The 22,304-nt window shown below is 36.2% G+C and overlaps 1 protein-coding gene across 16 annotated transcripts in view; it reads right to left on the minus strand.

Annotated features, from left to right (window-relative positions):
* RALYL (RALY RNA binding protein like) overlaps positions 1-22,304 on the minus strand; it is a 584,818-nt gene that overhangs the window by 380,952 nt on the left and 181,562 nt on the right. The window contains exons 1-2 of one of the 16 annotated variants that reach the window (XM_072951754.1): positions 20,214-20,286; positions 4,055-4,230 (exon numbers count right to left, since the gene is read on the minus strand). The exons of 14 other annotated variants lie outside the window; for them this stretch is intronic. The gene's annotated coding sequence lies outside the window, so the exon portion shown is untranslated. Of the gene's footprint in view, positions 1-4,054; positions 4,231-20,213; positions 20,287-22,304 lie in introns of those variants that run through there. One more of the 16 variants, XM_072951752.1, reaches the window with a different exon arrangement.

The raw sequence follows: 22,304 nt of genomic DNA on the forward strand, positions 1-22,304 counted from the left end.
AAGAACAGGTAAAAGATAAGATCATAATTTGTATTAGGAGTTCTAACAGGCACTTTTGTATAGGACTAGACGAGTAAGTCTATTAGCTTAAGGCAGGTAGGAAGGATGATGGTACAGGTGTAGAAGGGGATAAAGGAGTTGAAAAGGCTGCAGGGACAGAGAGTTCTAGGCAGAACAGTGGAAGCAAAACCAGAAGGGATGTCAAAGAGCAGGTTTGCTAAAGGAGAATGGAGCTCATGGACACTGATATCAAAGAGGTCGAGGAAGCCTAAGGTGCTGGAGGAATGGCATAAATTATGGTGAGCAGGAAGATGAGCCACGAAGCAAAGTCCTCCATGAAGCTACAAGAGGATCGCAAGAAATAAAACATCACATGGCTGGAAGGTACCAGCCACAGAGAAGGAGGGGCTGGACAACAACAAAACCCTGGAAAGCAGCCACGGGGACTGAGATGCTCACAACACCTCTATGCTGCGATGCACCTTTCCCATATATGGAGCTGGAGAGAAAGCATGGCGGCCACCAGTGACAGCTGCAGAGGAAATGATGCATTCAGGAGAGAACCAGGTTGTGCTTGGCACAAGAGAGTGCTGGAGATTGTTAGGAAGGCATGAAGACAATGCAGGAGAGGCCCACTTAAGATTTAAAGGAGATTCCAGGTGATAAAAATGGGAAAAAGCTATCAAGGATGTTAGCACCGAGAGAGGTAAGGAGAAGAAAAGAAGCAAGAGGTGGGTTTTGGGAAGAAGACAGAAAGATGCTAAGTGTACTGAATTTCAGGATCCTAATGGAATTACATTAAAACTAGAAGACTAAATTCAGGGTTCCACTTATATTCAAGTGAACATAGGTTTTAGTTAAGTACCACATTTGGAGTTTGGAGACTTTGAACTGCATTCTAGCAAGAGAATGACTCATTTCTATGGCACAAAGGGAGTTTGGGGTCAGAATTTTCTCTTCTGCTAAACTACTTCTAATCAGATACCAGCAGTTCCAGATAGCATGCAAATTAAGGTGCCATTAAATGTTTATAAAATCAGCTAACATTTATTGGGTGCCTAATATATGCCAAGGACTGTGCTATGCGTTCTTATGAATTACATCATTTTATTCTCAATAGAAGCATATAAGAAGTCTTTATTATTACCTTCATTTTATAGATGAGGAAACAGATATACACTGAGGTTAAATAATGTACGCCAAGTCCCCCAATCAGTAAATAACAGAGTTGGAATTCAAATCCAACCATCTGACTCTAGAATCTGTATTTTTAACCACCACATGGCATGAGGATGCCTATATCAGATCTTGCCTAGTGTGAGTACTTGGGGACTTTAATCAGCATATAAAGAGGTCAGCAATTACTATGTGCCAGGAAGACCAGATGACCCATTACAAGATGAATTTCTATTCCCATATTTCCTTTAAGCTGTGTGATCATCCTCTGTTCAGCCACCTAGCGGGAGAAAGACTCGTACGTCTTCAAGAAGATGCTTTTACTCCAAAAACAGGGGGAACAGAACAGAAAAGCAAAATTCTTGGCTTTTGGTCCCAAAAACTGATGATCTAAGACAAGCAACAGAATTTTAAAAATAACTTGGCTAGGATTTTAGTATTTTCCCAATTGAGAGATACTATGGGTTCTCTGGAACAGTGGTGAGGAGAGAATTTGAGAGGTGAGCGTGATAAATATCAGCATGAAGGATGTCTCTGCTGTGGGCCCTTTGGCATGCCTGGTACCTCTTTCCTGAGATAACATTAAGATGCATGTGTGGGGAATCTGGCATGGAGGGAACCCATATGCATTTCCCAATGTGACATCTGAGGTTGACAACCTCATACCAAGGAGTGAGAGTAAGAAAAACGACTATGGTCCCAGCAATGAGGACCATGACCAAGTCAGTCCATTTTAGGAAGAAAAAAAGACACTGGAGGGCTGCGTCTCCATCTGATATTACAATATTGTGTCAACCCCTTGAATTTTGTTGCAGCCCAAAGGAAAAGAGGTGTCACTATCGAAGAAAATAGTCCATGGTTTACAGAAGGTTATTCCAAGCATTTTTCTTCCATTGACTGAATACTGTGGATGCTAATTCGGACTTTAAACATCTACCCTCTGAAAATGATCCTGCCTTGTCAAAATAGTTCTTGCTTTGGGCATGAAGAATCTAGAACAGACTTTTGGGTTCATATTTTTGGAATACTGGAGACACTAGTCTCCAGTAATGCTTCTAAAACTATGGTTTCTCCTCTCCTAATCGGTGCACATGTTACAGCTTCTCCTATGCTCTCCTGAAACCTCCTCAAATCCATTGTTCTTCCTCTTTCTCTTTCACCACTGGCCATAGCATAGACAGTAGCACTTTGAAGTGAGAAAAGGAAGAAAGGGAAGGAAGGTTAGGTGTTGGCTGGTTGTTTGGTAGCTTATTGCTCTATAGCAAGAAATTATATAAAGCATCTAAGAAATCTGTGTTTTCCTAGGGAATGCATTCACAAGAATTCCTTTTTCTGAAACTTGGTTGAAGAATTGAATAAACATTATTGGCTCTCATTTTAGATAGACTGACTATAAAGTGTATCATCTAAACCAAAATGCATTTGAGAGTGAACGGTCTCTATTAAGTCTGGAAAAGTGCACACTACAACTGATGCACCAGGAAATTAGGAAACTGTTCACCCCAGTTTTTGATGATCTTCAGCAAAACCGGACTCACCGATTCACAGGTTGTCCATACAAAGATAAGAGTAATTTTGTCATAAAACATTCGGAACATGTAAAAACTAATCCTTGTAAAAATCCCACCTTCCACTTTCCGTTTAGTTATTCCAGATCCTTGAAAGTACCAACTCTGTGAATTTAGTTTTTCTCTTTTCTTTCTTCATACGAGAGCCATCATCCATCCTCTTCGCCTGTTTGATGTCTCCTTACCAATTTGGAGTTTAAGTGTCACCTTCTCAAGGAAGTCTTACCTTCCCTTGCTCCTTCGTCTACCCCGACTCCTACCACAGACTACCTTTGTTCTCTGGGCTACTGCACTTATCAGAGGTTGAATTCTGTTTTTATTTTTCTAATATTTAACGTCTATCTAACCAGCAGCTCTTATGTGGAATGAGGATGAGTATGAGGTATAATTTTGCTGATCTTGGTATTCCCAGCTCCTAGGTTGCATTTGGTACATATTAAATGCTCAATAAATATTGAGTAAATACAAAGTTGGTGGATATAGGATGAATGGGATCTCCTTCGTTGCCAAAGGGCGATTACTATGTAGGAAATCTCAAAATGCCAAATAAGCAGTAGATTTGTACCATACAAAGATATCTATAGACTTTAATTCATCATTAAATGGCCCTTAATCAGGTGCTTTTGTTGGCATTGAAAAAGCATGACTGATGTTGGTATGCCGGAGTACTGACTGATGTATTAAAGGTTTAACACTTCTTGGATGACTGAGTAAATAAATGAATGAAAAGAATGTGTGCTGATAACAGAGGGCCAGTACCTTCTCAGTAAAAACTATACACACAAATTCTATACACACACAAAGATATATGTAATTAAGATTAACTAATTAAGTAACATTGCCCTGGTAGCTCAGTAATTTATTTTTGCTAACTCGACAAAAAATATCAGCTTTTCATTTCTAGATGTGGTCTGCACAGGAAGACACAGCGCCCTAGGGCACAGAGGAGTTTAACAATTCACTCAGAATTGCCAAGCAGGTGGTGGATCCAGGCAAGGAAACTAGTTACCAACGTTGTGGTTAAACTAAATTTGTGTCTACAAATAAAATACTTCCATTCTTCACAAACAGAGCCAGTACTTTACAGTGAAGGTGGTATCAAGTGGCCCAATTCTAATTTCAGTTCTGCTAGTGAGAAATCATGTGAATCCTTATATACTTTCTGGAAGATTAAATGTATAAAATACATGTTTTCAATCTCGATGGTCCATCACAATCATCTACAGATTTAAAAATTATGATTTCTTAAGACCTTGAATCTTGATTTCAGTGAATCTTGGATTTCAGTGTTTCTAGGGTATAGGTCTAACCTTGTTTAAAGAGCTCCAGATGGTTACCATCCTCATGCAGGGATGAGAACCAGTACAGCACTGGGATGGGAAGCGGGACCCAGAAGCACTACGATCCCCTCTCTTTCTCCAGATTTCCTTGGCCATGTAATCGTGTTGCAGTACGAACCTGAAAGGTTTCTCCGATAACATTCTTACTATATTGAAGGGACATAAAATATAAATATCAGTGAGCCATAAAAATGTAAACAAACAAAGAAACAAAAGTTACTTTTCAGATATTCAGACATTTCACCTGTAGTGTTAAAATGGCACTAGCACTTGATTAGACTTCTAATGATCATGTAAATGTTGATAGCTGAATCCTAAATATGTCTGTACATCAACTATGTTCAAAATCATTTACCTAGGATGCCATAAAATCATACTGAAAGACACAAAAACGTAGGGATAATAGATAGTCTGACTATGTTTTGCACCAGTCAACTAAAACATCTGGTCTACCCCTTCATTGGCTTCTCTTCACCTGCCATTATGGGGACCAAAGGTATTTAGTCATTTGAAATACAGACATAAGCAAACTTTCCAAGCCACAGTCACGTACTATAAGAGCCAACTTTCTCCTGGGAAATTCACATTAATGAACTATAAATAACATGGAAAGAAGTCTATCAGGAATAGACCAAAACCAAATAAAAACAGCAAAAATGCTGTTGATGTTTCTTTACTACAAAGAATAACCATGGATATACAATTTATACCCACAGAAATGAATATAATTTTCAAGAAAATTTACAAAGTAATAAAATGTTATTACGAGATTATGAGAAAATGATCTCATGTGGACCAAAAGGGAAGACCATCATGAGACCATTATTTCTGAAAACACTAGGAGTTTAAGTATATTCTTTTATAAACTAATATTAAGGTTTCTTTAGTTAAAAGATTTGAGGTTGCATTAAAAATAATAAAAAACAAGCCTATCAAAATGAGATTTTTAATAAATAGAAAACCCCACAACATATATGGCATACAAAGAAAAATAAGATTAGAAATAATAATATATTCCAGCTTAATATATTCCAACCAGCAAAATCTAAGCTACAGACTTAATGATGAAAGATTTGGTTCATGACTTAAAATTGAAAACAAGAAACTGATCTTCCTGATTACATTAGTTAACTCTCTATAATAAAACTCATTCTATATGCAAATTGTTTGTAAAATGAAGATTATTCAGTTCGTATAAAACCTTATGCATTCCACCTTCATTTTGAGTAGAGCAGGAGATAGATGTTACAACAATTTGCACTTTTCTGCACGTTCTAATTGAAGACCAACTGTGTTTGACAACTTTAAATATAAGGCTTTCTACAAAGGATACATTCCAGAGAATCATGAAAAAATAAGGCAAAGTAAGATAAATTCTCTCTTTTCAAATGTAAAACATATAGTGAAAGACACTGAAATGTCCAACTAAATTAAGCTGCTCATCCAAAAACATAGCTAAATATACAGAATTTGGGTGTCAGTACAGCTTGTCTGATAAGAAGAGGGAATTTTTCTTCCTTCCATAAACATATAGTGACAGGTCACAGTAACACCTATCTTTCCCCCCAAAACCTAAATTTGTAAATAAATAAGTATAATATTCACTTATCATTCCTTAAATTAATGAAAATATTGTACAAGATATAAAAAGAACTGAGAAATTGATAACTAAAAAAAAATATTGAAACTTTAAAATACCTAAATCTTTAAAAATAAATCCTCAGAACTTGCTCTTTGTGGTCTTAAATTGACAGTTTTGTTGGAGATTTTTAATTTTGATGATGGATTTTGAAGAACTAGAAAAATTTCCTTTCAGTTTTGTGCATAATTACATATTTAGTATTTATATAATTGGTAATGTATATAGTTAGTATTATAAAATAGCAGTGAGAAAAGACTTAATATTTTTTATATAAAGAATTTCTTTAGCAAGACCTTTATTAACCCTTTTGTTTCTTTTATGTTGCATTCTTTCTTTTTGATTCTTCTTCTTCCTTTTCCTTTTAGTGAACTAGTTATCTATTCTCCAAAGTCTATAGAGTTTTGCTTTCATAACCTCTTGGTAAGTTCACTAATTACCAGTGCACCTCCGAATTCTGGATCAAAATTTTTTACTTTGTACTATACACCACCTCTTGAGCTCAATTCCTTGTACCATGAACTGTTAGAGGATTATACTTACCTGGGCCCTTAATGACCAAGTTTTTCCTGCATGTCTAAATCTATTTTCTGTCTAAGGAGCCAAGAATATATCTACCTAATTGCTTTTACTGCAAAAGTTATTTGAGAGAGATTGCAGATTACTTTTATCATTAATACAAAAGCTGAAATTAAAGGAAAAGAAATCTATAATTAGGAAGTCATTAAAGGAATAAAACTGGGACCTTTGTATCCCAACTACTAATACCATCTTACAGTGTGCAAGCCTTTGGGATTTGCAATTCACTTGTGATAGGAATGAAACCCACAGTAAAATCTCTCCAGAAAAAAATGTCCTGCTTTCCTTCACAACGGACAATCTAGGGTCCATGTGAGAAGACTCTAAGTGAATATTCAGGTAAAGAACACAGGCAATGCTTTGGCTTTTATTATATTCAGAAAATAAAACATTACCTCCATCAAAACAAAATACAATAAAATTCGAGTGCGTGCCTACTCACCCTAAGGCCCTTACACTTGCTCCATTTTCCATATTCCATCAGGTCCCCTCCATCCACAAGACATTTTCCTTCCTAGCTCTTAATATTGTTTTTGTAGTTTTGTTTTTATTTGGTTAATATTTGCTCCTCTCGAGACTAGAAAGAACATATTTTCCTTTGTCTTATATTCCAAAACCAATCATAGTGATTAAGGTTTCATTATACTTGCTAAGGGGAGAGGGTATAGCTCAGTGGTAAGTGCATGCTTAGCATGCACAGGGTCCTGGGGTCAGTCCTCAGTACCTCCATTAAAAAAAAATCAATATACTTGCTGAAATAATGCATGCTGAATACCGTGAAACTTGTAATAGCTAACATTTTTGAGTGTTTAGCAGGTGCCAGGCACTTATAGGCACTTCACATATATTAACATTCTTCCTCCATTATGACACTGGCTATAGACTCTCCTATAACTCCCATCGTAACCAATGAGGAAAGAGAGGTAAATTTAAGTGTCTGGATATTCGACCAATAGCTGGTAAGTGACAAAGAGGGGACCGGAGCCCAGCAAGTCTGGCTCCAGCCCCCTTGCTCCTAACCATTATTTTATGCAGTTATTTTTGGATATTTTTGGATAATTTTGGATAAGAAGACAGGGCAATTTCCAACAGTTGGAAAAATATCTTGTTTTTCAAAGGCAAGCAATTTAACTGCAAGAAAAGGATTTAAACAAATAATCCATAGTTGACTCTTTGTCCACTATTTAATAGGAAAAAAGCAAAATAACAGTCATTATAATTATGTGCCTGGCACTATGCTAAGTGCTTCACATAGATTATCTCATTTAATCCTCGTGATGGTGAGGACTGGGCTTGCCAAAGTAACCTGTGGACAGACAGTTCATAGAAAACTGTTGAATGGAACCTCTTTCTCTAAAGAACAAAACCAGGAAAAAAGTGAAAAAAGAGTTCAATGATCCCCCTTTAAATTAAGAGGCCTGAGATCACCTGGTTTAGAGGGAGAAGGAATAGAAAGAATGGTAAAAACGACAGAAAGAGTGAAATACTGGAAAAGTCACTTGAAAGGATGACAAAATAAAGTCATTGAAAAAGAAAAAAACAAGGAAGAAAAAAGAGATTAAGAAATACCAGCTGAGAGCTTATTTGAAGCTTCACAAATAGTAGATCCTATCAGCGAGATCTTCTGCTTTTTTCTAATGATGCTCTACAGTTCAGACATGGCCGTGGAAACAGACACTAGAATAAGAATTCTCAATGACAAAACATGGGGAAAAAGTCAAGTATGAAATATTTGACATGTTCATTCTGAAAATAAGGTATATTTTTAAAAATTCAGTTCTGATTACTGCCAAATTCCCATGCATATGGCCTTCATTTCACTTTCAAGCAATTTTTGAAAAATAAACCTAAAATAAGATCATTTATTGATCTCGGTGCTTTCGAAAAGAAAAATCTCCACTTCCAGTGAAAAAGCTACAACTTCCTGAGACAAGATTCATCCCAGAATTTGTTTTCTTTCTCATTCTGAATGTACATCATAATCTGGGAATTCAAGCAGAAAATAATTGTATTCTCCTATTCCATTTTTAATATACACTGTAAAATTCCAACTTAAATACTTGAGCAATATTTTCTTGAAGCAGTAAGAAGATGACAATGATAAAATAAATGTACCTTAATCAAACACAGGAAATGATCTTATTAAATCAATTTTTAACTTAATCTATAAAACATGCAAAAAGTTAATATACTATCACTGCAGTAGGTTTAAAGGGTCATTCCCTTTCAGAATTTCATCTGAACAATTAATTTACAAAACTACATATTATAAATAGTAATGTCTTATTATTTCAATGGCTCACTGTTTACAAAGTTTATACTTGAAAAAAAAAGAAATAAACCCAAAATAACAGGCAATGAGAAGAGGGATCTATTTTGTTGAGAAGAAATACTACAATAATGAGAGGTTACTTACTGTATGCTCAGTCTATGAAGGACATTCTTTTGAGTGGTATATCAATTAAATTACTTACTTATTCAAACAAGATTATGCAGTCATTAATATTATCAATTCCATTTTACAGACGAGAACACTAAGTGGTTAGGTACCTTGTCCATGTTTCCACAAGCTAGGGTGTTGGCATCAGGAATAGAACCCAGGCAGTCTGGTTCAAGGGTGCATATTCTTAACATCACTTAACACTGTCTCTCCCTTTGTGTTATCGTAGAAAAATGAGAAAGCTTAAATATACGCAAATTAGGGACTACGTTTTCAGAGAGTATTTTTCTTGTTTAACAACCTGTGTCTGGCATATAGTAGAGATACTCGAAGAATAATATAGTAATTTCAAGTGCAAATAATATTTAGCTACCTCCAGAAACACCAAAGATGTGTTCTGCTCTTATGTTTACCAGAGACCATGTTAACGGAAGACTCTGAGATTCTGGGGCTTGGCCATTTCTTGGCTCAGCTCTACAGTTTGTCACAGAGAGACTTGCCATTTGTTCAACAACACAGAGTCATCAGAATAAAAAAGACAGTCTGGACTATAAGCTGAATAAATATATACATATATAATCAACTTTAGGTAATATATACTTAATTCTTAATAAGTTTAGAAGAAATGGATTTGAGTTCTAAAGGAATGAATGCAGATATCTGTTACTAATGTGTTAAGATTTCATTCTTGCCTTTAGCACCTTAGCTGAAGTTAATATCGTTTTAGAATATAAGGATTTTAGGCCCCATATACAAGGGCAGTGAATGACTGAAAATTGTTACATCAATTGCTTCTCGTTAACTTGAATGAGAATCACTAATCTACAGAAAATATCATTTACTTTCACTTGCCCTCAGATTCCTTAGTCTATAAGTAAGATTATATTAAATGAAGTCTGTGATAACGTCCCTCCTCTAAAGTTCCGTGATTGCAAAGCTCAAACCAAGGTGGCCCACTGGAGTGACTATCTGTCCCATTGTCACCTGTTGTCCTGGAATAATTTTTAAGGGCATCCCTTTACCCTTCAATAGTGTCCTGTCAATAATAAATTATCCACATTGTAAGGAAACAAAGATAGTGTTAATTTTCATTTATATGTACTAGAGTATCTAGTATAATATTCAAATAATTTTGAATATATAATACATAAAATAATGCAGATCACACATGAGTAATGGGAGCTCAATAAAAAATGTAAAAATATGTGCTGATATACATTTAATGGCTTTTCAATGTTTAAATATTTTATATTAAAGTTAGTTTAGGTAGTACTATGCATGATCTAGTGATGGGCAGACATGGCCTCTAACCCTAATCATCTACTCCCTTGGGCAAGTGAAACACACACTTTTACCCCCCATAATATGATCAAGACAGAACTATCCCACTATTTTCTCCAACTGAGAATGTCTATGATTAATTACACCACAGTGCTAAGCATTCAAGTGTAATATTATTCTAAATATTAATAGAAAAGTGTAATGCATGATCAACAGTTTCTCTTTTTTTCCTAAACAGATTTAGCCAATAAAAACACATGACATCCAGTTATATTTAAATTTCAGATAAACACTGAGTAAGTTTTCAGTACAAGCATGTCTCAAATACAGCATGAGTGTCCTACATTTTATCTGGTAACCCTACCCATGTGACATTCTTATTCATAGATTTCCTGACTAATGACTACAAGTGCTTTGAAAACACCATGGTACTCAGAAGCATGTTCCTATCTTGGTCCTTTCATGTCCTGGCTTTGTGCCCTTAGGTAATATATGTAACCTCACTAAGACTCAGAACCCCCGTCTACAAACAGACAATACTGCTCTCTAATTCACAGAGCTACTGTGAAGATTAAATGAGATGATTAGTCTGGTACATTGTAAGCACTTGATCAATATGAGCCATAATTATATTATTATTCTGAAGAAAGATGTACAAAATATTTTTGTCATCTCCGTAGAATGAGTTTTAACAAACTGAGAGCAGCTCACTAAAATCCAAATTCTCAAACTTTTCTTTCTGTGTATTTGGCTGGACTATATTTCCCAGGGTTCCCTCACAATTAGGTGTGCTACCATAAGGCAGAGTTCGAGATGAAATGTCAGAGAAAGTATGGTGCACTGTGTCTAGCGCAGTCCCATAAAATTCTGTCTTGAGTGCTCCTGTGAGCTTTTTTGCCCTTGACTCTGGCTGGAATGGAAAATCCCTCCTGTACCCTCCAGGTCAATACTATTAGCCTTGGACTGTCAAGTGAGACTCCCAAAAAACCCAGATCTTATCCAAGACCAAGCTTTACTACTGATTTCCAGGATACCAGAAGGCAAGGAAAAGCGGGGCAAAGTTTAGGACCACCTTAGGACTCATTCTCATCCAGACTGAACACGAATGTCTAAGGGTTAAATACAGTCACTCACACAAAAGAGATTTTGCTCAGGGAACATCTCCCTTTTTAATCTTCAATTTTTACGTAGTTTATATGACATCTTCCAGGAATTTATGCTCCCTAAATTCATAGGTTTGCGTGCAACCCAAGTCAGACCAGGAACAGTTCATCAATGAAAAAAACAAGCCAAAAAAAGCCTTTCCGGATGGGAAATATCACCCGTATCGCACTTATCAGCCTGCTTACAAAAAGATCAGAGGTGTTCACCTTTCTTCCTTTTGGGGGTTCCCCCCAGGGAGACAGGTGATGCATTACAGACATTGCAAACTGCTTCCTTTTGAAAAGCCAGGTGCTGAAAATCAAAGATCCTCAACTTGCCCGGGTCTCTGAGTGCCTGAAGGGAGTAGAGCTGCCATGGACACGTGCTCACCTACCCGACGCAAACAGAACGCACAAGAAAGAACTTTCTGTTGCTTTGTGCCATTACATATATTTGGGTCTATTCGTGCAGCAGCTGGCCTAACCTAAATGATAATACGTTTTAAAGTGACATCATCACAGGTATAGTTAAAGTGACAAATACATCAAAACCTTTACTTTTAAATAAGGCAATGTGTCATAGCTTTCTTTTTCCTGCGTTATTAAGCTAAAGATTGTAAAACGCTTTGAGATATGCTATAGTGCTTAAGTGTAATCTCTGTATTTATATTTAATCTCATCACTTGCCTTGGACACTTTATTAACCAGGAATAAGCCTCAATTTCTTCATCTATGTAATAATAATCTTAGTACTGTTTAATAGGATTGTTGTGAGAATAAGGTGATACTGAAGCTGGTTCATAGTAAGCAATCAGTAGTTACAGCCAGTATCACAATTGTGATGATGCTGCTGAAAGATGCAGCAACATATTTTATTCACAGAATCAGTTTTTCAAAGTGAAATGAATCTTAAAACTTATAATTTAAAGTTTCATTTTCCGGTGAAAGTTGATTCTGCACTCAGATAATTTGCCTTCTCTCACCTTTCTGTCCAAAGACAGAATATCAGCAAACACATTCTTTTGTGAAGGAGATACAGGGAAGTTCATTACCTCAAGAGGTACGTAAAAATGCTTGGGAATCTAGACTTGTTCAGTCCTGAGTCATGTCATGTTCATTATGTCTGCAAATTATTGATTCTAACACTGTCTGCCGCTGTCGATCATTGTTCAATCTAGGTGTTAGGTATATAGGATTCCCTCAACCATTACCTCTATTTTTGTGTACCTGAAGTTTACCACAATAGAAAGTTTTGAAAAAAAAATTAAGACTCTGTCCTTGGCTTTTCCATTCTTTTGAAACTCTGGGACAATTAGCCATGACAAGCTGTGCCGGGATGCAGTCTTCCCACCACCAGCTGTGCCCAACCACAGGAACAGAAACCGCTGAAGGATTTACCACTGAAAATGTGCACGAAGAGGTATAAATACACCACGGAGACTGAGCTATAAAAACCATCTGATACACGTGTCTGAAAGAATGACATGAAGTTATTATAATTACAATAGCTAACGAGTATTGAGTACTGATCATTTGTCAGGCATTCTTTTGTGTGCCATTCATTCGGTGCCCGATTTCACCCTCCATCCAAACCGATGCTGTACGTGCTATTATTACCCATTTCACAGAAGAGGAAGTGAAGAGAAGGGAGAGGTTATAGAGTTCATCCAAGGTCACAGACTTCGTACTCTGATTCTAGAACTAGAGCGTACACTCTTAACCATAACAGCAGTCCATGTAGTGGTTTCATTTAGGAATGTGTTAGAAACATATTTATAAAACTTATCACAACTTAATAATAAACAGATAAGTAACCCAATTTAAGAATGGTCAAAGGGAACCCTTGTGCATTGTTGGTGAAATTTTAAAACAATACAACAGCTTTATAGAACAGCATGATGGTCCTCCAAAATTAAAAACAGAACTATCATAAGACCAAAAATCCCAATTCTGGGTATATATCCAAAAACAGGGCCTCAAATAGATATTTGCACACCCACGTTCAAGCATTATTCACAATAACCATGAAATGGCAGTAAATCAGATGGTCGTCAGTAGATGAACAGATCAACAAAATGTGGTAAAAGCATTCAATGTAATATTACTCAACCTTAAAAAAGAAGGAAACACTGTAACATACAACAACATTGATGGCCTTTGAGGATATTATGCTAAGTGAAATAAGCCAGTCACCAAAAAAAGACAAATACTGTATGATTCCACTCATATGAGGTATCTAAAGTAGTCCTAGTCATAGAAACCAAAGGCAGAATGGGGGTTACTAGGGGCTGGCAAGAGGGGCAAATGAGGAGTTGCTATCAGTTTTAGTTTTGCAAGATAAATAAAATCTTGAGATTTCTGTACAGCAATGTAAATATGCTCAACACTATTGAACCATATACATAAAAATGGCTAAAATGATAAATTTTATATTTATATGTATTTTACAAATAAAAATTTTAATGGCCAATGGATCTAAAAGACATCTCTCCAAATAAGATATAAAAATGGCCAATAAGCATGAGAAGATGTTCAATACCATTAAGCATCAGGGAGACAGATGCAAATTAAAGACACAATGACACACCACTCCACACCCACTAGGATGATTCTAATCAAAAACAATTAATAGCAAGTATTGTTAAGGATACGGAGACACTGGAATCCTCATACACTGCTAAAGGGGAATGTAAAATGTTGCAGATAAGCTGAAAAACAGTTTGGAAATTCCTCCAGTCTTCAGAGTTTAAAAGTTTAGAGGTACCACACCATCCAGCAATTCCACTCCTAGTTATACACCCAAGTAATGAAAACCTACATTCACGCAATATTTACAGCAGCATTTTACATAGTAGCCAAAAGGCAGAAACAATCCAGATATCTATCATCAACCAATTAATGGATAAATAAAATGTGATGCATCCATACAATGGGATACTATTTGGCAATAAAAAGAAACACATGACTGACATAGACTACATGGATGAACCTTAAAACATGGATGCCACACCAGAAATTGACACATTGTAACTGACTATACTTCAATAAAATAGAGATCATCACTGAAAAAAAATTGGACAAGCCTTAAAAACATTATACTAAGTGAAAGAAGCCAGTCACAAAGGACAACATACTGTATGATTTCACCTGCATGAGACGTCCAGAAAAGGCAACTCTATAAAGACAGATTATAGATTTGTGTTTACTTGGGGCAAAGGCGGATAGGCGGGGTGGTTTGGGGGGGTGATGACTAAGGAGTGCAGGATATTTCAGAAGCGGGTAATGAAAATGCCCTAAATTTGATTGTAGTGATAAGTGTACAACTCTGTGAAATACTCAGTACAACACTGAATGGTACATTTTAAATAAGTGAATTGAATGATACATGATTATATCCCAATAAAGCTATTTAAAAAAAGGAATGGGTTTCAGGAAGCTTCCAGGATTCGAAATAGAGAACAAAATAAAATTTGAAATAAATCAGAATATCATTTCAGAAAAAAATGCAACCACTATTGTTGTGCAAGAAGACAGTTCTCTATTATCTACTCAAACATTAAAGCATATATGTGTGTGTCTCTCAGAGAGAGAGGAGAGAAAGTGAAAAATGCTGGTAACAGTCCTATGTTCCTATGCAAGTTTTCTTCTCTGTTTCCAGATGTTTCAAAGTCTATTAAAATTATTCTATGTCTGTATCAGTACTCCTTTGAAGATTATATTTGAGAACCAGAAGCTTTGACAGTATAATCACCCGTCATCTCCTTTCAATGCCAAAAAGGACAAATTCCAGCAAATCCTGAATGCATGAGATTCTTTAATGCTTCTAGAGAGCACTGGTATTTTATTTATTTCAACATGTCTTAGACTCTCATGTTTCTTGATTACATAAGCTTAAGAATTCAGTTTTGATGTTCCCGGGTAAGAGGTAATATGTGTATGTTTGTATAAACAATTTATTGAAAATGGTTATATGAAAAGAAAGTGCCCAAGACTGCCACCTCTTATTTTCCACTTACCTAGTACTTTCTGATCCAGAATATACTTGAATATATTTACCTAACATTATATTCCCAGATGTTACTTATTAAAATAAGCAAAGATAAGGGAGGTTTTTTTTTTTGCATTTATTTTCCTCCCCACCCCCTCCTTCAGCACTACACCCACACGGCTTCATATGGCCAAACTGATTTTCAAAGTGAGTGTACAACTCAAAGTCTCAAGAAGAAATATAACTGGGTTCCCTAAATTCCAGAAATGCAAAGAAGGAATAATATGCAAACATACACCAACTCATAACACTTGGAGATACACACAGAACTGCAGAAGTATTAATTCAGCTATTCAAATAATTAAACTGTTTAAACTCTAACCTTAATCCAAACCCTGACCCTAAGCTATTTTAAAATGTGGAAAAATCAATGCCATGAAAATGCCTTAAGAAATCTAAACATATATCCAACAGTTTTTTACTTACTCAGAACACTGTGACCCAAATTCAGAATAAAATAAATGGTGGTATATTTAATTGAACTTTTTTCTTTTCTCCTTCTTTTCTTTTCAGTCTTAAATGGAAAAGAATCATTTTGCTTCCCTCATATTTAGCCAAAGTCTACAATTTGCTTGCATTTTTCTAGCTTATGGCCATTATCCATTAAGACTGAAAACATTTATAACTAATTATCAGGAAAATGCAAATCAAAACCACAGTGAGCTATCACCTCACACTTGTTAGAATGGCTGTTGCCAGAAAGATAAGAAATAACAAGTGTTGGTGAGGATGTGGAGAAAAGGGAAACCTTGTACACTGTTGTTGGGTATGTGAATTGGTGTAGCCATTACGGAAAACAGTACGGATGTTCCTCAAAAAATTAAAAATAGAACTACTCTGTGATCCAGCAATTCAACTTCTGGGTATTTATTCGGAGAAAACGAAAATATTAACTCAAAAGTATATATGCAACCCTATGTTCTTTGCAGCACTATTCACAATGGGTAAGATATAGAACCAATCTAAAGGTCCATCTACGGATGAATAGATAAAGAAAATGTGGTACACACACACACACATGCATATATACATACACACACAATGGAATATTATTTGGTCTTAAACAAGAAGGAAATCTTGCCATTTGAGACAACACAGATCAATCCGGAGGGCATTATGCTAAGTGAAATAAGTCAGAGAAAGACAAATACTCTATGACCTCACTTGTATGTCACATCTAAAACAACAACAAAACAAACAAACAAATAAAAACAAAGAAAATCAAAACAAAACAAAACAAAACCAGACAAAACCCAAAAACCAAGCTCATGAATACAAAGAACAGTGGTGGCTGCTGTGGGGTGAGCAAAATGAAGGGGGTTAAAAAGCACAAATTTCCAGTTACAAATTAAGTTAAGTCACAGGGGATGTAATGTACCATATGGTGACTACAGTTAACACTTTATTGTATATTTGAAAGTTACTAAGGAAGTAGATCTAAACGTTTTCATCACAAGAAAAAAAATCGGTAACTATTTGTAGTGATGGATGTTATCTAGACTTACTACAGTGGTAATCTCACAATATATACAAATATCAAAACGTTTTGTCATGCACCTGAAACTGACATAATGTTAAATGCCAATTATATCTCAATAAAAAAGCAATAAGAACATACATGGACTGGTAAACTAAAATTTGAGTATAAATAGACACATCATTATCTATGGCTTTAAATAATATCCTGCAAAAACAGATGAATACATTCAAAGAAACAATTCTATTCTCTTATCAAACCTTTCATATCAAAGTCATCTTTCAAGCTACAACTCAAAGGATGTATTAATCTTTTTGAAATTAGTTGAAAATCTGAAATAGCACATAGTCTCCAGACATAAGTCTTGGAAATGATGTTTGTAGCAACTACTTTTACTACCAACATCTGGCAGGAGTCAGCAGTTCTTGTTTCTTAAAGCCCAGATCATCAGGCTGAAGGAACATGTTGATTCTTTTACTGAATTTATGGGGCCACTGTACTTGATCTTGTTTCAGTCAACTGCTAGTTGGCTGATTATATACTTTTTAATTTCTAAAGAGAAGACCTGAAAGCTACCATTCTTTCTAGAAAAAAAACAATCCTCTATTGCCATTAGGGAGTCTGTATATCTAAATTTAAGTCATGGATTCAAGACACCCAACAGCAAAGGGTATGAAGGAGCGGGTTTCATATTCTGTTATCAGTAGCTCCTGCAGTGACTTAACAAAAAGGCACTCTGAGGCTCCTTTATCTTCGGTAGGACGTTTAACAGTGATGCTTTTGTGGGTGAGGATGTCATTATTATTTCATTATTATTGTCTAATTCTCCATAGGAGCAACAATCTAATATAAATAAAGCAAAAAACAAGAGACATATCTCTTGACCGTTTAAAAGCTCTTTGCCAAACCCGACGTGGAAAGCAGAAATGGGAAAGTGAGTGACATACTTGTTAGGTTGCCTGTGCCTTTGGAGATTATTCAGACTTGCGTTCAAGGGGGAGGGCCATCAAAGGACATCAAAAAGTAGAAAGATCTCCAAGTTTAGAATGAAGTGAGAGGTTTACAAGTTACTTCCTAAAAGAGATGAGATCTGGGCTGAGCCTTGGGAAAAACAAACAGGATTTCAACAGGGTAACCTAGGGAAGTGCTCAGAAGCAGAGAGAGCATGAGCAAACCAAGAAAGGACAGTTCTAATCAGAAAAGGAATTAGTTTTACTGCAGTGATTTTCAAACTTCAAGCACATGATCCATTACCATATTTCTCATAAAAAAGTGCTATTGTCTTTTTTATGTAAGAGTATTTTACCATCTATGGCAGGATATTTAACAACATCCCTGACCTCTGGCTACTAAACAGGTCCCCTCTATTCCTTTAGTTACAGAGAAAACAGAAAATTCCTTCATATGCTTTCAAATGCCCCCTAATAGTGAGTAAGCCTTTTCCACATCCAACCACTGAGTCAAAAATTCAATGAAATTTGTTTTTCAATAGAATGTAATAGAATGGGGGGAGACAGGTGCATTATAGTAGAAACGGTTGCCGGGTAATGAAGGGTCTTGTCATGAATGACTACTGATCTGTTGAATTTTAGAGCTGGTAGAGATATGATCAAGCCTAGCTTCAGAGATTTTCAAATTTCATATTTTATTAGCACATCCAGTGAAGACAGCGTATAAAGCACACACTCAACATCATGGAAATTAAAGACCAGACAAGTTAAGTAATCTATCAAATTAAGGATGTCTGCTGTAACTAAAATAAGGAGTTATTAGAGATTTTGGAGAAAGGACAACTTAATTAAATTTACCCAGAAACACTGTGTTAATTCAGAAAAATATATTTCCTCCTTAAATAATCTAACCAATAGCAAATGTTTTCCTACCTTTCTTTGTTTAGTTGAAAACTAGGCAATGAAAATCCCTTAAGTGGATTTCCCCACCTAAAGGAACTAACGGTACTTGCACGGTTTTTCCACAGCTTTTTGCTGGAGAATTGAAACTCCTTGTTTATCTTTAAATTTTTATGTGCAAAATTTACATACACTTCATCCCTCATCCATCAAAAATGGCCCATGTCTGCCTTACACCGTGGCTGGAATGATGACCTACAAAATACAGAGCTGGTTTAGAAACATTGCCTCGGCTGCCTTCACTAGCTGCCATCACCCTCATATTCTTGACCATAAGACAATTAGTGCTACAGGTGACATCTTAATACATTCTTCTTGTCCCTTCAACATAAGTGCCCTCTTCAGAACTCAAATTTTGCCTTGACTTCTGAGTCTGAACATTCTTCTAATCTCAGTACTTCCCCCAGGCTCAGATAAGGAGCTCCCTCTTCTGTCCTGAGACCAGATAGAACACATGACTGGTCTAATGGGTAGGTCTTTGCCATGAAACGGTTATAGGACAATGTTCTGTTCACACCTCTGTTCACAGGAAGGTTTACATTCCCTGATGAAACTTGAATAAGATTGAAATCAACAAAGGAAGAATTATGCATGTAAGTGAACACTTTTGAAAGTAGTGTGGCTTTGTGTAGAGTTTAAAACAGAGGTCAACGGCTGATCCACAGATATGCATTAGTTGCCCAGGTATACAGTTTAAATGCATTTACATTGTGATCAATTTGCTACAGTCTCCACCCTTCCATATTACATTATACTGGGCAGCTTCATACACTTATGTTCTTGTACACGTTTGAATTTGCGATCAGTGGCAGAGTATTTAAGAGCTCGTACTCTGATGTCAGACAGGTTGATTTCAAGATTATCACTTGGCAAGCAACTTTTAACTATAACACGGGATGCTAACAGAAAAGAACTGTATCATAGAGTTACCGTGAACATTAACTTAGATAAGGCATGTAAAGTACTTAGTGCACTGCTCCAGCATATAGTAATTAATAAATGTTACTTCTCATTATTCTTTAGTAAATGAAACCCCTGCTGCTAATGACATTGTGTTAGAGCCAAGAACATGAATAAAATGCTTTGCCTAAAAGCAGTACCACCTGGGCATAATTTCATGAACATAATTTTATGAAAACTGCTTTAATGGAAACTGACATTAGGGAAGTGAATTTTAGTAAATGACAGAACTATAATAAGATTTTCTTGGATTGTTTTAAATGTGCTACATCACACTGAACCAATTCTGCCCATTAGTTCCAAAGCAATGTAGCTTTCTATACATGCAAACTGTGTTCCATACATCATTTTTTCAAGTATCTAATGCCATGAGCTAAGTGTTTAAAAAAATTAAAATTGAGACAGAATCCAAGGACGAGATGACTCCTGTGAAAGAAAAAATTAGGCTTACCTTGAGTTTTATAAAAATGAAATGTTTCCTAGCTCCTCTTAGCTTTCACATTATTTGTTGAAAGAACTCAAAACTTACAACCTCATTTTATCCAGGAGAAACATGTAGGCTAAAAATGTTTTGTTGTTTGGTATCTAATACCTGGAAAATAATAGAGATTAATAATGCATTGGCAAGGTTAAATAAGAAAAGGAAACTTTACCTTGTAAAAATCAAAAAAATGCTCTGTTAACTGAGAAGTGGATTAGCATGTTCCAAGTGCTTGGGGACCGAGCACTCCGTAAAGTCTGATTTATACTGCAGGCATCATAATGCCTACCTACTTCAGAATGACAAATAGTTCCAAGCTTATGTCGCAACAGCGGCCCCAGAGCGTTAACGGCAAATGTCTTCCATCTTAATAGCTGCGGTTGTGCCACTCTGTGCGCTTAAAATTCTGAGCATTTAACACTTCTTGTTGCATCTAAATCCAGATACAAAAACCTCCAAATCAAACTGTTTACCTCAGCTGAAGTCTGCCTTGAATAATGCATAAGAAGGGAGAAAGATGGCAGCGAAGAAAGCCAGAGAGGGTTTTAATGAACTCTAGAGCTGCAAAAATAATGCCCTAGAAGCTAATACAGATTTTCTCCTCTCCCTGGAAGACACAGTATCGGTCTCTCTGATGCTGACCACTCCCAGAAAACAGGGAAAGGAGTACGGGGGTCAGCTTCTGTTAGCCTGGGATGGATACACAAAGAGCACCACTTACATTATTTACTAGGAGAATCTCTTTTTTGACCACGTAACAGTCAAGAAAGCATCTAAAGTATTCACATTGAAATGTTTTATTCTTTTTTTTTTTAACATTTTTTAGTGATTTATAATCATTTTACAATGTTGTGTCAAATTCCAGTGTAGAGCACAATTTTTCAGTTACACACGAACATAAATATATTCATTGTCACATTGTTTTCTCTGTGAGCTACCATAAGATCTTGTGCATATTTCCCTGTGCTATACAGTATGATCTTGTTTATCTATTCTACAATTCTAAAGTCCCGTCTATCCCTTCCCACCCTCTGCCCCCTTGGCAACCACTAGTTCTATGAGTCTATTTCTGTTTTGTATGTATGCTTTGTTTTTTTGTTTTTGTTTTTGTTTTTTAGATTCCACATATGAGCGATCTCATATGGTATTTTTCTTTCTCTTTCTGGCTTACTTCACTTAGAATGACATTCTTCAGGAGCATCCATGTTGCTGCAAATGGCGTTATGTTGTCGGTTTTTATGGCTGAGTAGTATTCCATTGTATAATTATACCACCTCTTCTTTACCAGTCACCTGTTGATGGACATTTAGGCTGTTTCCATGTTTTGGCTATTGTAAATAGTGCTGCTATGAACATTGGAGTGCAGGTGTCATCCTGAAATAGATTTCCTTCTGGATACAAGCCCAGGAGTGGGATTCCTGGGTCATATGGTAAGTCTATTCCTAGTCTTTAGAGGAATCTCCACACTGTTTTCCATAGTGGCTGCACCAAACTGCATTCCCACCAGCAGTGTAGGAGGGTTCCCCTTTCTCCACAGCCTCTCCAGCATTTGTCATTTGTGGATTTTTGAATGACAGCCATTCTGACTGGTGTGAGGTGATACCTCATTGTAGTTTTGATTTGCATTTCTCTGGTAATTAGTGATATTGAGCATTTTTTCATGTGCTTATTGATCCTTTGTATGTCTTCCTTGGAGAACTGGGTTAGGGTATTCTTATGTTGTTCTATAAAATTCCAGTGGTATCTGGAGACTCAGTTAAAAAGAAATGAGGATATTCAATAAATGCAATGGTTTTTGCCTGGGCTCCACCAGCACCTGCTTTTGGACTGCTTTGCCACCTCTGAATACTTAGTTGGTGGTGGGTAGAGTTAGCAGGTACCTACCTATGTTTCCCTGGAAATAAGAAAAAACAGTTTCATATCCTGCTCTAGTCGATAAGTATGTCTGCAGTGATTCATCTGATGAATGGATTTAGGATTCTAATTTAGTTACCCAAACAGAGGCCTTTCCACTGTGTTATCAGGGTGTGTATTTGTATCTGTTTCCTACTGCTGCTGTAACAAGCTATCACAAATTCGGTAACTTAAAACAATGCAAATTTATTCTCTACAGTTCTGAAAGTCCAAAATGAGTCTTACTGGGCTCTAATTAAAGTGTAAGCAGTGCTGCACTCTTTCTGGAGGTTCCTGGAACTCCTTTCTTGCTCCTAGAGGCAGCCTGCATTTCTTGGCCAGAGCCCTTTCCTCTGTTTTTATAAGCGTA

This window comes from Vicugna pacos, chromosome 29 (genome assembly GCF_048564905.1).
Source record: "Vicugna pacos chromosome 29, VicPac4, whole genome shotgun sequence".
NCBI classification, from domain to species: domain Eukaryota; kingdom Metazoa; phylum Chordata; class Mammalia; order Artiodactyla; family Camelidae; genus Vicugna; species Vicugna pacos.